This window comes from Haliaeetus albicilla, chromosome 4, assembly GCF_947461875.1.
Source record: "Haliaeetus albicilla chromosome 4, bHalAlb1.1, whole genome shotgun sequence".
NCBI classification, from domain to species: domain Eukaryota; kingdom Metazoa; phylum Chordata; class Aves; order Accipitriformes; family Accipitridae; genus Haliaeetus; species Haliaeetus albicilla.
The window spans coordinates 38,647,558-38,660,232 of record NC_091486.1 but is presented as its reverse complement, the minus strand read 5'-3'; the positions used below and the strand labels follow the sequence as shown (position 1 = coordinate 38,660,232).

The 12,675-nt window shown below is 45.7% G+C and overlaps 1 protein-coding gene across 8 annotated transcripts in view; it reads right to left on the bottom strand.

Moving 5' to 3' along the window:
• The window catches only part of MAP2 (microtubule associated protein 2), a 249,859-nt gene that overhangs the window by 182,929 nt on the left and 54,255 nt on the right, over positions 1-12,675 (bottom strand). The gene's annotated exons all lie outside the window — the stretch shown is intronic.

Here is a 12,675-nt window from a genome sequence, read left to right as displayed (position 1 = left end):
AAATAAACAATTCCTCCTATGACTGCAATCTCTTTTCTCTCAGGATGTCATACCTTTTCTCTTACAAACCTGGCCACATGGAAAATCTGACATTCCCTTTAGGCAGAGCTGCAGTGAGACCCTACATACTGCCCTATAGATAGAATAGCTTCAACCCTGGTTCTGTTGTTACTGGTACCAGTGGAAAAAAAAATACAATTGGCTTTATGGGAGAAAGGAAGGACTCTTGACATACCACCTGTTGAGTAGTAATGGTTCCAGAAACATGTGAGGATATAAGGAACAGAAATTAAAATCTATGAACAGGATATGACTCGGGACTGCAAGTAATAGAAAAGCTTCTCTTTCAGAGTGCTACACACTGCTTTCTCCGTACCAATAACAAAAGATACTCAAGTCATAAAGGCATTACAGCCACTATGCTCAAAGGCTGTAAGTGAAGCAAACCTTGTAGATAGCAATAACATATCCTACAGCGGAGGGGGGGTGGCAGAACACAAACACAAAAACACCACAAGAAAAGCTGTCGGAAATAGAAATTTTTATCCAGGTCTTCACCACACACCTGCAAGCTTGCCTGTTTTTCCTGCCATATCAGATAACCTCATAAAAGAGGTCTTCTCTCTCCAAAGAGACTGGTCTTGCTTAATTTAAACTTTTCAGGTGAGAATTAAAGGGCATAACATCTCTTCTTTAATAGCATCTCAGAAAATATCACTGCTGTATTACAAAGTAAGGGCCTGGCTCCTACTCCCATTGGAGTCAAGAGCAAAACTCCTACTCATTGCTATGGAGAAGGATCTAATCAAAATTGTTATTATCCTACTGCCTCCCAGCCTCCTGGTATGGCATGCAGGAGGTAACAAAGGGTATGTTTTTACCCCATCAAATTACTAAAATAAAGATTTAAAAAAACAAACAAACAAACGAACAAACAAAAAAAACAACAAAAAGACCCAAGTATTGTAAAGGCCCACTAGCTGGTCTAGTAATTTATTCCACATAAATGAACTGCATCACAGAGTGTTTGAAGATTGAACATTAAGTAGAAGCAGATGCTTGCAATTCTACAATATGTTGTTTCCTCTTAAAAAAGTTGTATACCACCTGTTCCTGCCATTTGCTGTTTTTTCCTGAAGACATTGCTGGTAATAGAATTAGTCATTAAAAAACAACCCACAAACACTTACTTGGTTAACTAACTAGCATTTGGGAGCTGCTGGTGTCAATAAGAACTACTTCCTCAGATACTCCCTCAAATATTTTTCTGGCCCTCCCTCTGGGTTTCACATCTGGTGTTCGGTAGAACATTAACTCAAACATTTGCTATCACTCAGAGAACTGCTGCTTTTTAAACTCTGCATTTTTATACATTATATGTAATCTCAGACAATGAAAAACAAAGTGGCCCTTAAAAAGAGCACCTATTTCTGTATATTCACAATCTCAGGCTTTGAATTATTTGAGTGAGTAGGGTCTGGACATGTGGTCCAAAAGCCCAGATGCACCTGAAAGAGAAGAAAAACAAGCCAGTTCTGCCACTGTGAAATATTGACATACTTGTGCTGACTTCAGCAGAGCATGCCAATTCGAAATCTGGTCCATTAGACTTAGTACTGCAAGCATAGCTGGTTCAGAGTCATATGGGTGCCAGCTGTTTTGCCTGCACTACTGGAGAAAAGATACTACAGCCACAACCTTCATCCAACACCTCCCACTTCACTTCCTCCCTGGCACAAGACCAAGGGCAGACAGGCCTCTCTGGTCCCCAACCAACCCACAGGCTTCTGGGGAGGAAGGTGTCATGCCAGCACCCTTCCTACTTTTCCACATACAAACAAGGAGAGCGTCACATAGGTCTGCAAGACACACTCTCAGTCCACAAGACAGGGTGGTTAAGGTCGCAGTTTGATGGCCTCCATCCTAAACTGCTGGATGCAGCCCAGAACATGTGTTTTTCTAACTCTTCAGCATACCAGCCAGACCACAGTCCTCCTGCCACCCAGGGTGTCCTGGTTTCAGCTGGGATAGAGTTAACTGTCTTCCTAGTAGCTGGTACAGTGCTATGTTCTGAGTTCAGTATGCGAAGAATGTTGATAACACACTGATGTTTTGAGTTGTTGCTAAGTAATGTTTAGACGATAGTCAAGGATTTTTCAGCTTCTCATGCCCAGCCAGGGCACAGGAAGTTGACACAGGACACAACCAGGGCACCTGACCCAAACTGGCCAAAGGGGTATTCCATACCATGGGACGTCCCATCTAGTATAGGAACTGGGGGGAGTGGGGGTGGGGAATCGCCGCTCGGGCACTAGCTGGGTGTCGGTCTGCGGGTGGTGAGCAATTGCCCTGCGCATCATTTGTACATTCCAATCCTTTTATTACTACTGTTGTCATTTTATTAGTGTTATCATTATCATTATTAGTTTCTTCTTTTCTGTTCTATTAAACCGTTCTTATCTCAACCCACAAGTTTTACTTCTATTTCCCGATTTTATCCCCCATCCCACTGGATGGGGGGGAAGTGAGTGAGCGGCTGCATGGTGCTTAGTTGCTGGCTGGGGTTAAACCACGACAGTCCATTTTGGCGCCCAACGTGGGGCATGAAGGGTTGAGATAACGACAAACCTGACCAGAGCTTGTTAAAACAAATTTGTTCTAAGCTTTCATTATATTGATTTATGTATTCTTAAGAGTTGTTGCTCTGGTTTTTAAAGTTCTGTTATGTATCACCTCGCTTGCTGTATGTAGTTCCTCTTCTGCTGCTTATCAGCCATGGGAGGTGGATTAAGGTTTTCGCTTTGATGTATTGTATAACACTGGTTTATGGTATGATAAAGTCATCGGCTGTGGGATTAATCCGGTATTTGCACTTAGCATTGTCACCTTTATACTGCGGGAGCCATCTGTGGGAAACTATTAATAATTATACCATTTACCTTTCCTCCATGGAAAACCAGTCTATGGATGGGGTACCTTTCTTCCCCTCTCCTTTCTCCTTCAGTCCAGTTACAATGGTGTTTGAGAATTTTGAAAAATTTGAATACTCCTGGGATGTCGGGACTAGCACGGTCCTAGCCCTACTGCTAGGAATTAGCATACTTCTGAATGTGGTTCAGCTCTCATTTAGGGTTAAACAACTACTTAAGAAGATCCCCCAGAGATCTGCCCCAAGGCTGGATAATTATGAGTGGCAGGGTGTGTGGGGTAGTATGGGCAAGTACCTAGAAAAGTGGGCACCTCCAATGTTTTGGAAATTCACCCCTGAACAAGTGCAGAATCCAGAAGAACTAGTAAAATATTTGGAAATATGTTGTCACCCCAGCAGCTCCAGAGAGATACAAATCACTGCAACGTGCTGGGGCCTGGCCCATGCCTATCGAGCCCTGTTCGACACCACTCAGTACCCTCAAGGGGAACAGAACGTCTCTGGACCTAACAACAAAACAATGAGCACCACGGCCACCCAAACCTTGGCAACGGGCACTGCAGCCACTCCAGGCCCGGCAAGGAGCATTGCAGGCACCCAGACCTTGGTGACAGGCACCGTGACCCCTCCTCCAGCCCTGGTGACGAGAACTCTGGCTACCCAAACCTCAACAACAGGCACTGCAGCCCCTCCAGCCCCCGGCAATGAGCACAGCAGCTACCCAAACCTTGGCAATGGGCACTGCGGTCCCTCCAGCCCCAGCAACGAGCACTGCTGCTACCCAAACCTCGGCGACAGACACTGCAGTTATCCAAAACCCAGCGAGCGATACTGCAACTGAACCAGTGGACCAACCTGCACCAGTATCAGTTGCCCCCGTACAGAAAAAGAAATATACAAAAAAATCAGTTCGCTTAGCGAAGGATGAAGGTGAACCAGGGTCATCACGGGAACCAGAGGAAGAGGCAGAACCAGAGGTAATAACTCAGTCCCTATCCTTGAGTGAGCTGCGGGATACGCGAAACGATTTTGGCCGCCGTATAGGTGAGCATATTATCACCTGGCTCCTCCGATGCTGGGACAATGGGGCTAATAGCTTGGAATTAGAAGGTAGGGAAGCCAAGCAGCTGGGATCGCTTGCCAGGGAAGGTGGCATTGACAAGGCAATTGGAAGAGGGACACAAGCTATCAGCCTCTGGAGGCAACTCCTGTCAAGTGTGAAAGAAAGGTACCCCTTTAAGGAAGATGTTACATGTCAATCAAGCAAGTGGGCCACCATGGAAAAAGGTATCCAATATCTGAGGGAATTAGCTGTGCTAGAGACGACTCATCATGACCCGGACAACCCACAATTACCCAAAGATCCAGACGAAGTCCAATGCACACGACCCATGTGGCGGAAGTTTGTACGGAGCTCACCATCGTCCTATGCCAACACATTGGCAATAATGACCTGGAAAGACGAAGAGGCACCGACAGTGGATGAAGTGGCTCGCCAACTCCGTCAATATGAAGAAAATCTCTCTTCCTCCCTACAAGCCTGCATTTCAGCTGTGGAGAAGCTGTCCGAGGATTTCCAGCAATTCAAAGAGGATATGTCCTACTCCGCACTTGTAAGGACCAATGTCTCAGCTATTAGGAGTGAGCGTTCCTCTGACCAAGAGAGAGAATATAGAAGGTACACACCACGAGGTGCCCTGTGGTTTTACCTATGTGATCATGGAAAGGACATGAGGAAATGGGACGGAAAACCTACCTCGGTCCTAAATGCACGGGTACGTGAGCTGGGAGGAAAAACCACCACAAAAGGGGATTCTACCAGGAAAAATGCCGCTCCAGTTTCCAAACAGAGTAGAAGGGCTGATTTTATTTCCGATCCCCTTGAAGGGAATTCTGAGCCAATTTTACGAGAAGTGAATACTGAATACTCTGACCAGAATTAGAGGGGCCCTGCCTCCAGCCAGGTGGAGAAAAGGGATAACTGGGTCTACTGGACTGTGTGGATTTGATGGCCTGGCACGTCAGACCCACAGGAGTATAAGGCTCTAGTAGACACCGGCGCACAGTGCACTCTAATGCCATCAGGTTATAAAGGGACAGAATCCATTTGTATTTCTGGTGTGACAGGAGGATCCCAAGAGTTAACCGTATTGGAAGCTGAAGTAAGCCTAACTGGAAATGAATGGCAGAAACACCCCATTGTGACTGGTCCAGAGGCTCCGTGTATCCTTGGCATAGACTATCTCAGGAGGGGGTATTTCAAGGACCCGAAGGGGTATCGATGGGCTTTCGGTATAGCTGCCTTGGAGACGGAGGGCACTGAACAGCTGTCTACCCTGCCTGGTCTCTCTCAAGACCCTTCGATTGTGGGGTTGCTGAAGGTTGAAGAACAACAAGTGCCAATTGCTACCACGACGGTGCACCGGCGGCAATATCGCACCAACCGAGACTCTCTGATTCCCATCCACAAGTTGATTCGCCAACTGGAGAGCCAAGGAGTGATCGGCAAAACTCGCTCACCCCTTAATAGTCCCATATGGCCAGTGCGAAAGTCTAATGGGGAGTGGAGACTAACAGTTGACTATCGTGGCCTGAATGAAGTTACGCCACCGCTGAGTGCTGCCATTCCAGATATGCTGGAACTTCAATACGAGCTTAGAGTCAAAGGCAGCCAAGTGGTATGCCACAATTGACATTGCTAATGCGTTTTTCTCAATCCCTCTGGCAGCAGAGTGTCGTCCACAATTTGCCTTTACTTGGAGGGGTGTCCAGTACGCTTGGAATCGATTGCCCCAGGGGTGGAAACACAGCCCCACCATTTCCCGTGGACTAATCCAGACTGCACTGGAAAAAGGTGAAGCTCCGGAACACCTGCAATACATTGATGACATCATCGTATGGGGCAACACAGCAGAAGAAGTCTTTGAGAAAGGGAAGAAAATAATCCAAATCCTTCTGAAAGCCGGTTTTGCCATAAAAGAAAGTGAGGTCAAGGGACCTGCACAGGAGATCCAGTTTTTGGGAATAAAATGGCAAGATGGACGTCGTCAGATCCCAATGGACGTGATTAACAAAACAGCAGCTATGTCTCCACCAACTAATAAAAAGGACACACAGGCCTTCTTAGGTGTCGTGGGGTTTTGGAGAATGCATATTCCAAATTACAGTTTGATTGTAAGCCCTCTCTATCAAGTGACCTGGAAGAAGAACGATTTTAAATGGGGCCCTGAACAACAACAAGCCTTTGAACAAATTAAATGGGAGATTGTTCATGCAGTAGCCCTTGGACCAGTCTGGACAGGATACGATGTTAAAAATGTGCTCTATACTGCAGCTGGGGAGAATGGCCCTACCTGGAGCCTTTGGCAGAAAGCACCTGGGGAGACCCGAGGCCGACCCCTGGGGTTTTGGAGTCGAGGATATCGAGGATCCGAGGCTCGCTATACTCCAACTGAAAAAGAGATATTGGCAGCGTATGAAGGAGTTCGAGCCGCCTCAGAAGTGGTTGGTACTGAGACACAGCTCTTCTTAGCACCCCGACTGCCAGTGCTGGGCTGGATGTTCAAAGGGAGGGTCTCCTCTACACATCACGCAACTGACGCCACGTGGAGTAAGTGGATCGCACTGATCACACAACGGGCTCGCATAGGAAACCCCAGTCGCCCAGGAATTTTAGAAGTGATCATGGACTGGCCAGAAGGCAAAGATTTTGGAATGTCGCCAGAGGAGGAGGTGGCATGTGCTGAAGAAGCCCCGCTGTATAATAAACTGCCAGAAAATGAGAGGCAATATGCCCTGTTCACTGACGGATCCTGTCGCATTGTGGGAAAGCATCAAAGGTGGAAAGCTGCTGTATGGAGTCCTACATGACAAGTTGCAGAAACTGCTGCAGGAGAAGGTGAATCGAGTCAGTTTGCAGAGGTGAAAGCCATCCAGCTAGCATTAGACATTGCTGAAAGAGAAAAGTGGCCAGTGCTCTATCTCTATACTGACTCATGGATGGTGGCAAATGCCCTGTGGGGGTGGTTACAGCAATGGAAGCAGAGCAACTGGCAGCGCAGAGGTAAACCCATTCGGGCTGCCACACTGTGGCAAGATATTGCGTCCCAGCTAGAGAATCTGGTTGTAAAAGTACGTCATGTAGATGCTCACGTACCCAAGGGTCGGGCCACTGAAGAACATTGAAACAACCAACAGGTGGATCAGGCTGCCAAGATTGAAGTGGCTCAGGTGGACCTGGACTGGCAACATAAGGGTGAGCTATTTATGGCTCTGTGGGCCCATGATACTTCAGGCCATCAGGGAAGAGATGCAACATATAGATGGGCTCGAGATCGAGGGGTGGACCTGACCATGGACACTATCACACAGGTTATCCATGAATGTGAAACATGTGCTGCAATTAAGCAAGCCAAGCGGTTAAAGCCCCTGTGGTATGGAGGGCGATGGCTGAAATATAAATATGGGGAAGCCTGGCAGATTGACTATATCACACTCCCACAAACTCGCCAAGGCAAGCGCTATGTGCTGACAATGGTGGAAGCAACCACCGGATGGCTGGAAACATATTCTGTACCCCATGCCACTGCCCGGAACACTATCCTGGGCCTTGAGAAGCAGGTCTTGTGGCGACATGGCACCCCAGAAAGAATTGAGTCAGACAATGGGACTCATTTCCGAAACAACCTCATAGACACCTGGGCCAAAGAGCATGGCACTGAGTGGGTGTATCATATCCCCTATCACGCACCAGCCTCTGGGAAAATTGAGCGATACAATGGCCTGTTAAAAGCTACATTGAAAGCAATGGGGGGCAGAACTTTCAAACATTGGGATACACATTTAGCAAAAGCCACCTGGTTAGTCAACACCAGAGGATCTGCCAATCGGAGTGGCCCTGCCCAATCAGAATTTTTACATACTGTAGAAGGGTATAAAGTCCCTGTAGTGCACGTGAAAAATATGTTAGGGAAAACAGTCTGGGTTACTCCTGCCTCAGGCAAAGGTAAACCCATTCGTGGGATTGCTTTTGCTCAAGGGCCTGGGTGCACTTGGTGGGTGATGCGAAAAGATGGAGAAGTCCGATGTGTGCCTCAAGGGGATTTGATTTTAGGTGAAAATAGCCAGAATTAAACTGTATGATATTAGTTGCTATATAACCCTGCTACTGTATGTTATCATTACTATAATTGTTATATGCTATATCCATAGTACTCTAGTAAGAATCACTTAGATCAAGCAAGAAAGAACTGTGATAAAACTGAGCAAAGCGCAGTAGTGATGGAACCAGAACTGACTCCAGCATGCAACAATCCAACGGGGCACACCATCCTCCTGCTGCGTCCAATGTCACCTGCTCGTCACACCGCACTGAAGCCCAATTCTGCTCTACTGACTGAGAGGACTTTGCACCATCCCTCCTGCCCAGACAGACTGGTATGACAGATGGAGCCCAGAGTTGGAAACTGAATGAACTCAACAAACGTTTTATGAACATAACCCATGAACTAAAGGAATGATATCTCTGTGTGTGTATACATATATATCTGTGTGTATATATATCTCTCATTGTTCCTATGTCTCAAAGGGATGGAAAGGTGATGATGATTGATCAGGATGTAACTAATGTAACTAAAGGTATGGGAACTGAGCATGATGTCAATGGTATAGAATAAGGGGTGGATACTGTCCTGGTTTCAGCTGGGATAGAGTTAACCGTCTTCCTAGCAGCTGGTACAGTGCTATGTTCTGAGTTCAGTATGCGAAGAATGTTGATAACACACTGATGTTTTGAGTTGTTGCTAAGTAATGTTTAGACGATAGTCAAGGATTTTTCAGCTTCTCATGCCCAGCCAGGGCACAGGAAGTTGACACAGGACACAACCAGGGCACCTGACCCAAACTGGCCAAAGGGGTATTCCATACCATGGGACGTCCCATCTAGTATAGGAACTGGGGGGAGTGGGGGTGGGGAATCGCCGCTCGGGCACTAGCTGGGTGTCGGTCTGCGGGTGGTGAGCAATTGCCCTGCGCATCATTTGTACATTCCAATCCTTTTATTACTACTGTTGTCATTTTATTAGTGTTATCATTATCATTATTAGTTTCTTCTTTTCTATTCTATTAAACCGTTCTTATCTCAACCCACAAGTTTTACTTCTTTTTCCCGATCTTCTCCCCCATCCCACTGGATGGGGGCGGGGGGGAGTGAGTGAGCGGCTGCATGGTGCTTAGTTGCTGGCTGGGGTTAAACCACGACACAGGGCTAACAGGACTGACCACTGAGAGTGCAAGGCAGTGTGCTGCACATCCCAGCAAAGTGCTGCTGGAGGCAAACACCACATGAGATCTCTAGATGGAGAAACTCTCCCTCTCTTTGCCCCACGAGCTGGAGGGCTCCTTCTTACCAGAGGAACACCTGGAACAACAATACAAGGAGCACTTCCAATCAACTGGATTTTTTTTGTTGTTGTTTTAAGCTCAAGTTCCTTTTGACTTCAACATGAACAGCCAAAGCTCAGCCTAAATAGCTTCTGCCTCACATCACTCTCTCTCTAAGGTATTTAACAGCCCTTAGCATCAAACCAACGGATGCTGGATGTGAAGTCAATGCCTTCAACAGGGAAGAGGGTCTGGGTTTCTCTTTTGCTTTTTCATTTTAGGTCAAAGAGAAGAATATCACACAGGAAATCTGTAACAGAGAAAGGAGTGGGCCTAAGGATAACATCCTTGTTGTTTGGCTGTGTAGACTGTCCTCACTCCCCTGTATCACACAGGTGGCATCGCCCTCCTCAGGATCCTCTGCTGTAGGAGCTCTTTGCATTGCTGAATCCCTTCACACCTTCCCTTCCTAGCAGCAGAGTAGGAGAGACTGGTAATGATGAGTATATGTGAGCAGCTCCAGAAGCCAGCTTAAGGTGCATAATCTTACACTGGGAACTAGAGAACCAGTACACCCTGGTGCAATGACAATTAGATTTCTCCAATATATTAGGTGCCTTATAACAATCATCTATTTGCTGTGCTATAGCAGACTACTTTTACAAGATAAATGGCACAAAAGAGCAGCAATTTTAAAGACAGAAGTACAAAAGACTCTGTGGTATAAGTAATGATCACAGTTCTCATATCACTCTTTTAACAGTATAGAGATAAATGCTCAGCTAGATCTGTCTGTTTATAGGGCTTGTAAGAACACCAGCTCTGTTTCTTCATACCTCACATTCGACAGAGAACAGAGGTGTCCAAAAACCAACAGCTTTTTCTAGATTCAATGGAAAGAGAGACATTCTCCAGAAAATGGCTCAACCACACATGACCTTCACAGCCCTCCTGAGCTGCTGATCTACAGACTCTGCTCTCTGCAGGAGAAGAGCAGGGTGAGCACAGTTCTTGCAAGCAGTAGCCACACACAAGGGCCTAATGTTAAGCGAGGCAATGCAGGCCTTCAGGCTTTTGATAAAATTATCTCTTTTTTTTTTTTTCATACCACATGGAAATTCACCGTGAACTAGTACAGGTCTGGGAACTAATTCCTATATACACTCATGTTGTTCCAGTGAAATATTCTGGTAAGATTAAAGACATGTTTTTGTTGCTTTCTTTTTTTTTTCAGATTCTCAGTAAAACACAACTGTTGCACTTATATTTCATGTTTTGTTTTGAGGATTTGGATTTTATTGCCCTGCAAGTGTGAAAAATTAGGTAATATTTAGGTTCAATATGTGCCCAAGCTTGCAGAGACAGCCCTGAGACAAATGGTCTTGCTTTCATTCCTTTGTGCAAGATACACAGCTGCTATGTCATGAGCAAGGAGAGGGAAGGTGCTTTGGGGCAGTCCAGAAAGTGATCCAACAGCATCAGACCAAGAAATGTGTGAGGATTTTTTCTGTGCCATTATGTGGGCTGTGTACAAGGTTAAGAGAGGGTTATAAGGAAGGTTATGAAGACAAAAGGGAGAGCTGAACATTTAGTGTGTTGTGAAAAAATAACATGATCTGAACATGCCTTAGATTCACACAGGCAAAAAGGGAAAGAAGATAGTATCAGATAGAAGAACCAACAAAATTCAAAGTGTTTATTCAGCCTTGGTCCGGGGCTGCTCCTGCAGCCTGCACTCACTGTTTGATCAGCTTACTAAAATGGAATTTAGGCAACCGACTATTTAATTACAAGAAACTTTTTTGCTCTCCATTGTGAGCAGCTCGAACACAAGTGAAAGTACCCATATTCTGGGTACTGGGAGAATGGGATTACTACGCACTTCTAAGAGCAGACAGGAGTTTACCTATCCCTTTCAGCTGACAGCTCACCAGCCTGCACTGACTTTCCTGGTTACATGCATCGGTGTTTGTGATGAGCTTTTGGTAAGAGCAAACAGAGCATTCAACACCTGCCATCAAGACTTCTGAAGCTCAGACTAGCACCAGTGAATTAAAAAGCAGAATGAACTCTCCTCAACTTCACTGCTGCTTTTTGCAAAGAGCACCCACCAAACAGCTTCGTCTACACTTTAAGCTCAGATTCTCAAATCACTCTCTCCCATTAGAGTTATTAGACTTGGCCTCACTACAGCTTTGAAAGACCCAGCTCTTCCTGACCATTTAACTTTTTGCCTAATGAATCATGTGCAATGACATGCAGAGGCTGACAAGGAGCAGCTAAAAGCAGCGCCTTATACTCACTGAAATCAAAGCTAGACCTTTTCTCGCTAGACAAGGATTAATATCATGAGCAGGACCCCTGGCAGTTTCATTTAAAGTATGTTGACAGCTGGAGGCTTGTTGATAAATTTTCACACCTCACCTGTTTCACTGTCTTCCACAAACACGTAAGACAAGGCTTACATGACTGCAGCAATTCTTTTTAGCATCTTGAAAATACAAACAGTATGTCTGCACTGCAGCCTGTCACAGTTATAACGCAGTATTTCAGAGCTGGTGACAAACACTGCACTCTGAAATACCCAGCAGATCCTGCCACTCTGCACTGAAATACTGCCGCTCACTCTCCTGCTGGGGACACGTACTCTAGAAAGACCCATGCCTTCGGACATAAGAAAAAAGAATCTCCAAGAGAGAAAAGAGGGGCTGCAGTAAGAGCAGCAATGTTGCAGCCAGAAGAAACTGCCCCCAGCACACAGATTGAGGCAACACATGTCCCAGTTTTTACTCCATTCCTCACCCTAGAAAAAAGGACAAGAACCAGCTCCAGGAAAGAAAAAAACAAAACCAAACCTATGACATCATTGTGGCTGTGCAGTGTCACCACATAAACCTGGTGCTTGAAAATTTCAAGTAGCTGAGATCAGCACTTTTCTTGGCTGAAGAGGAATTACCAAATAATTGTCCTTGCAACAACCACTGGTTAAAGTGAAAATGGTGTTTATCGGCTCTCTTTGTGTTGTTTTTCACTTTAGCCATTCAAATAACCAAAAGCTGTCTGCACCCATTACACAAACCCTCCTCTGAACAGATAAAGCCAGGGCGCAGTGGGAAACCCAGGGATCAGCATTTCTTTGCATCTATGCTGTGTTGCAAATTTGTGTATTCCGTAAACAACCTCAATAAAACATTTCAACAAACCAGAGCAACAAACCCTCAAACAAGGTGAGCATATGGTGACTGACAGACAAGTAATCAGCACATGTTGCAGAGAACATTCTTGGCAGCCACAAACCCTAAATTTGAAGTGTGAGAAGACAAAAATGCCACATCACAGATTCAGCTTGCAGTGCTTGTACTCGG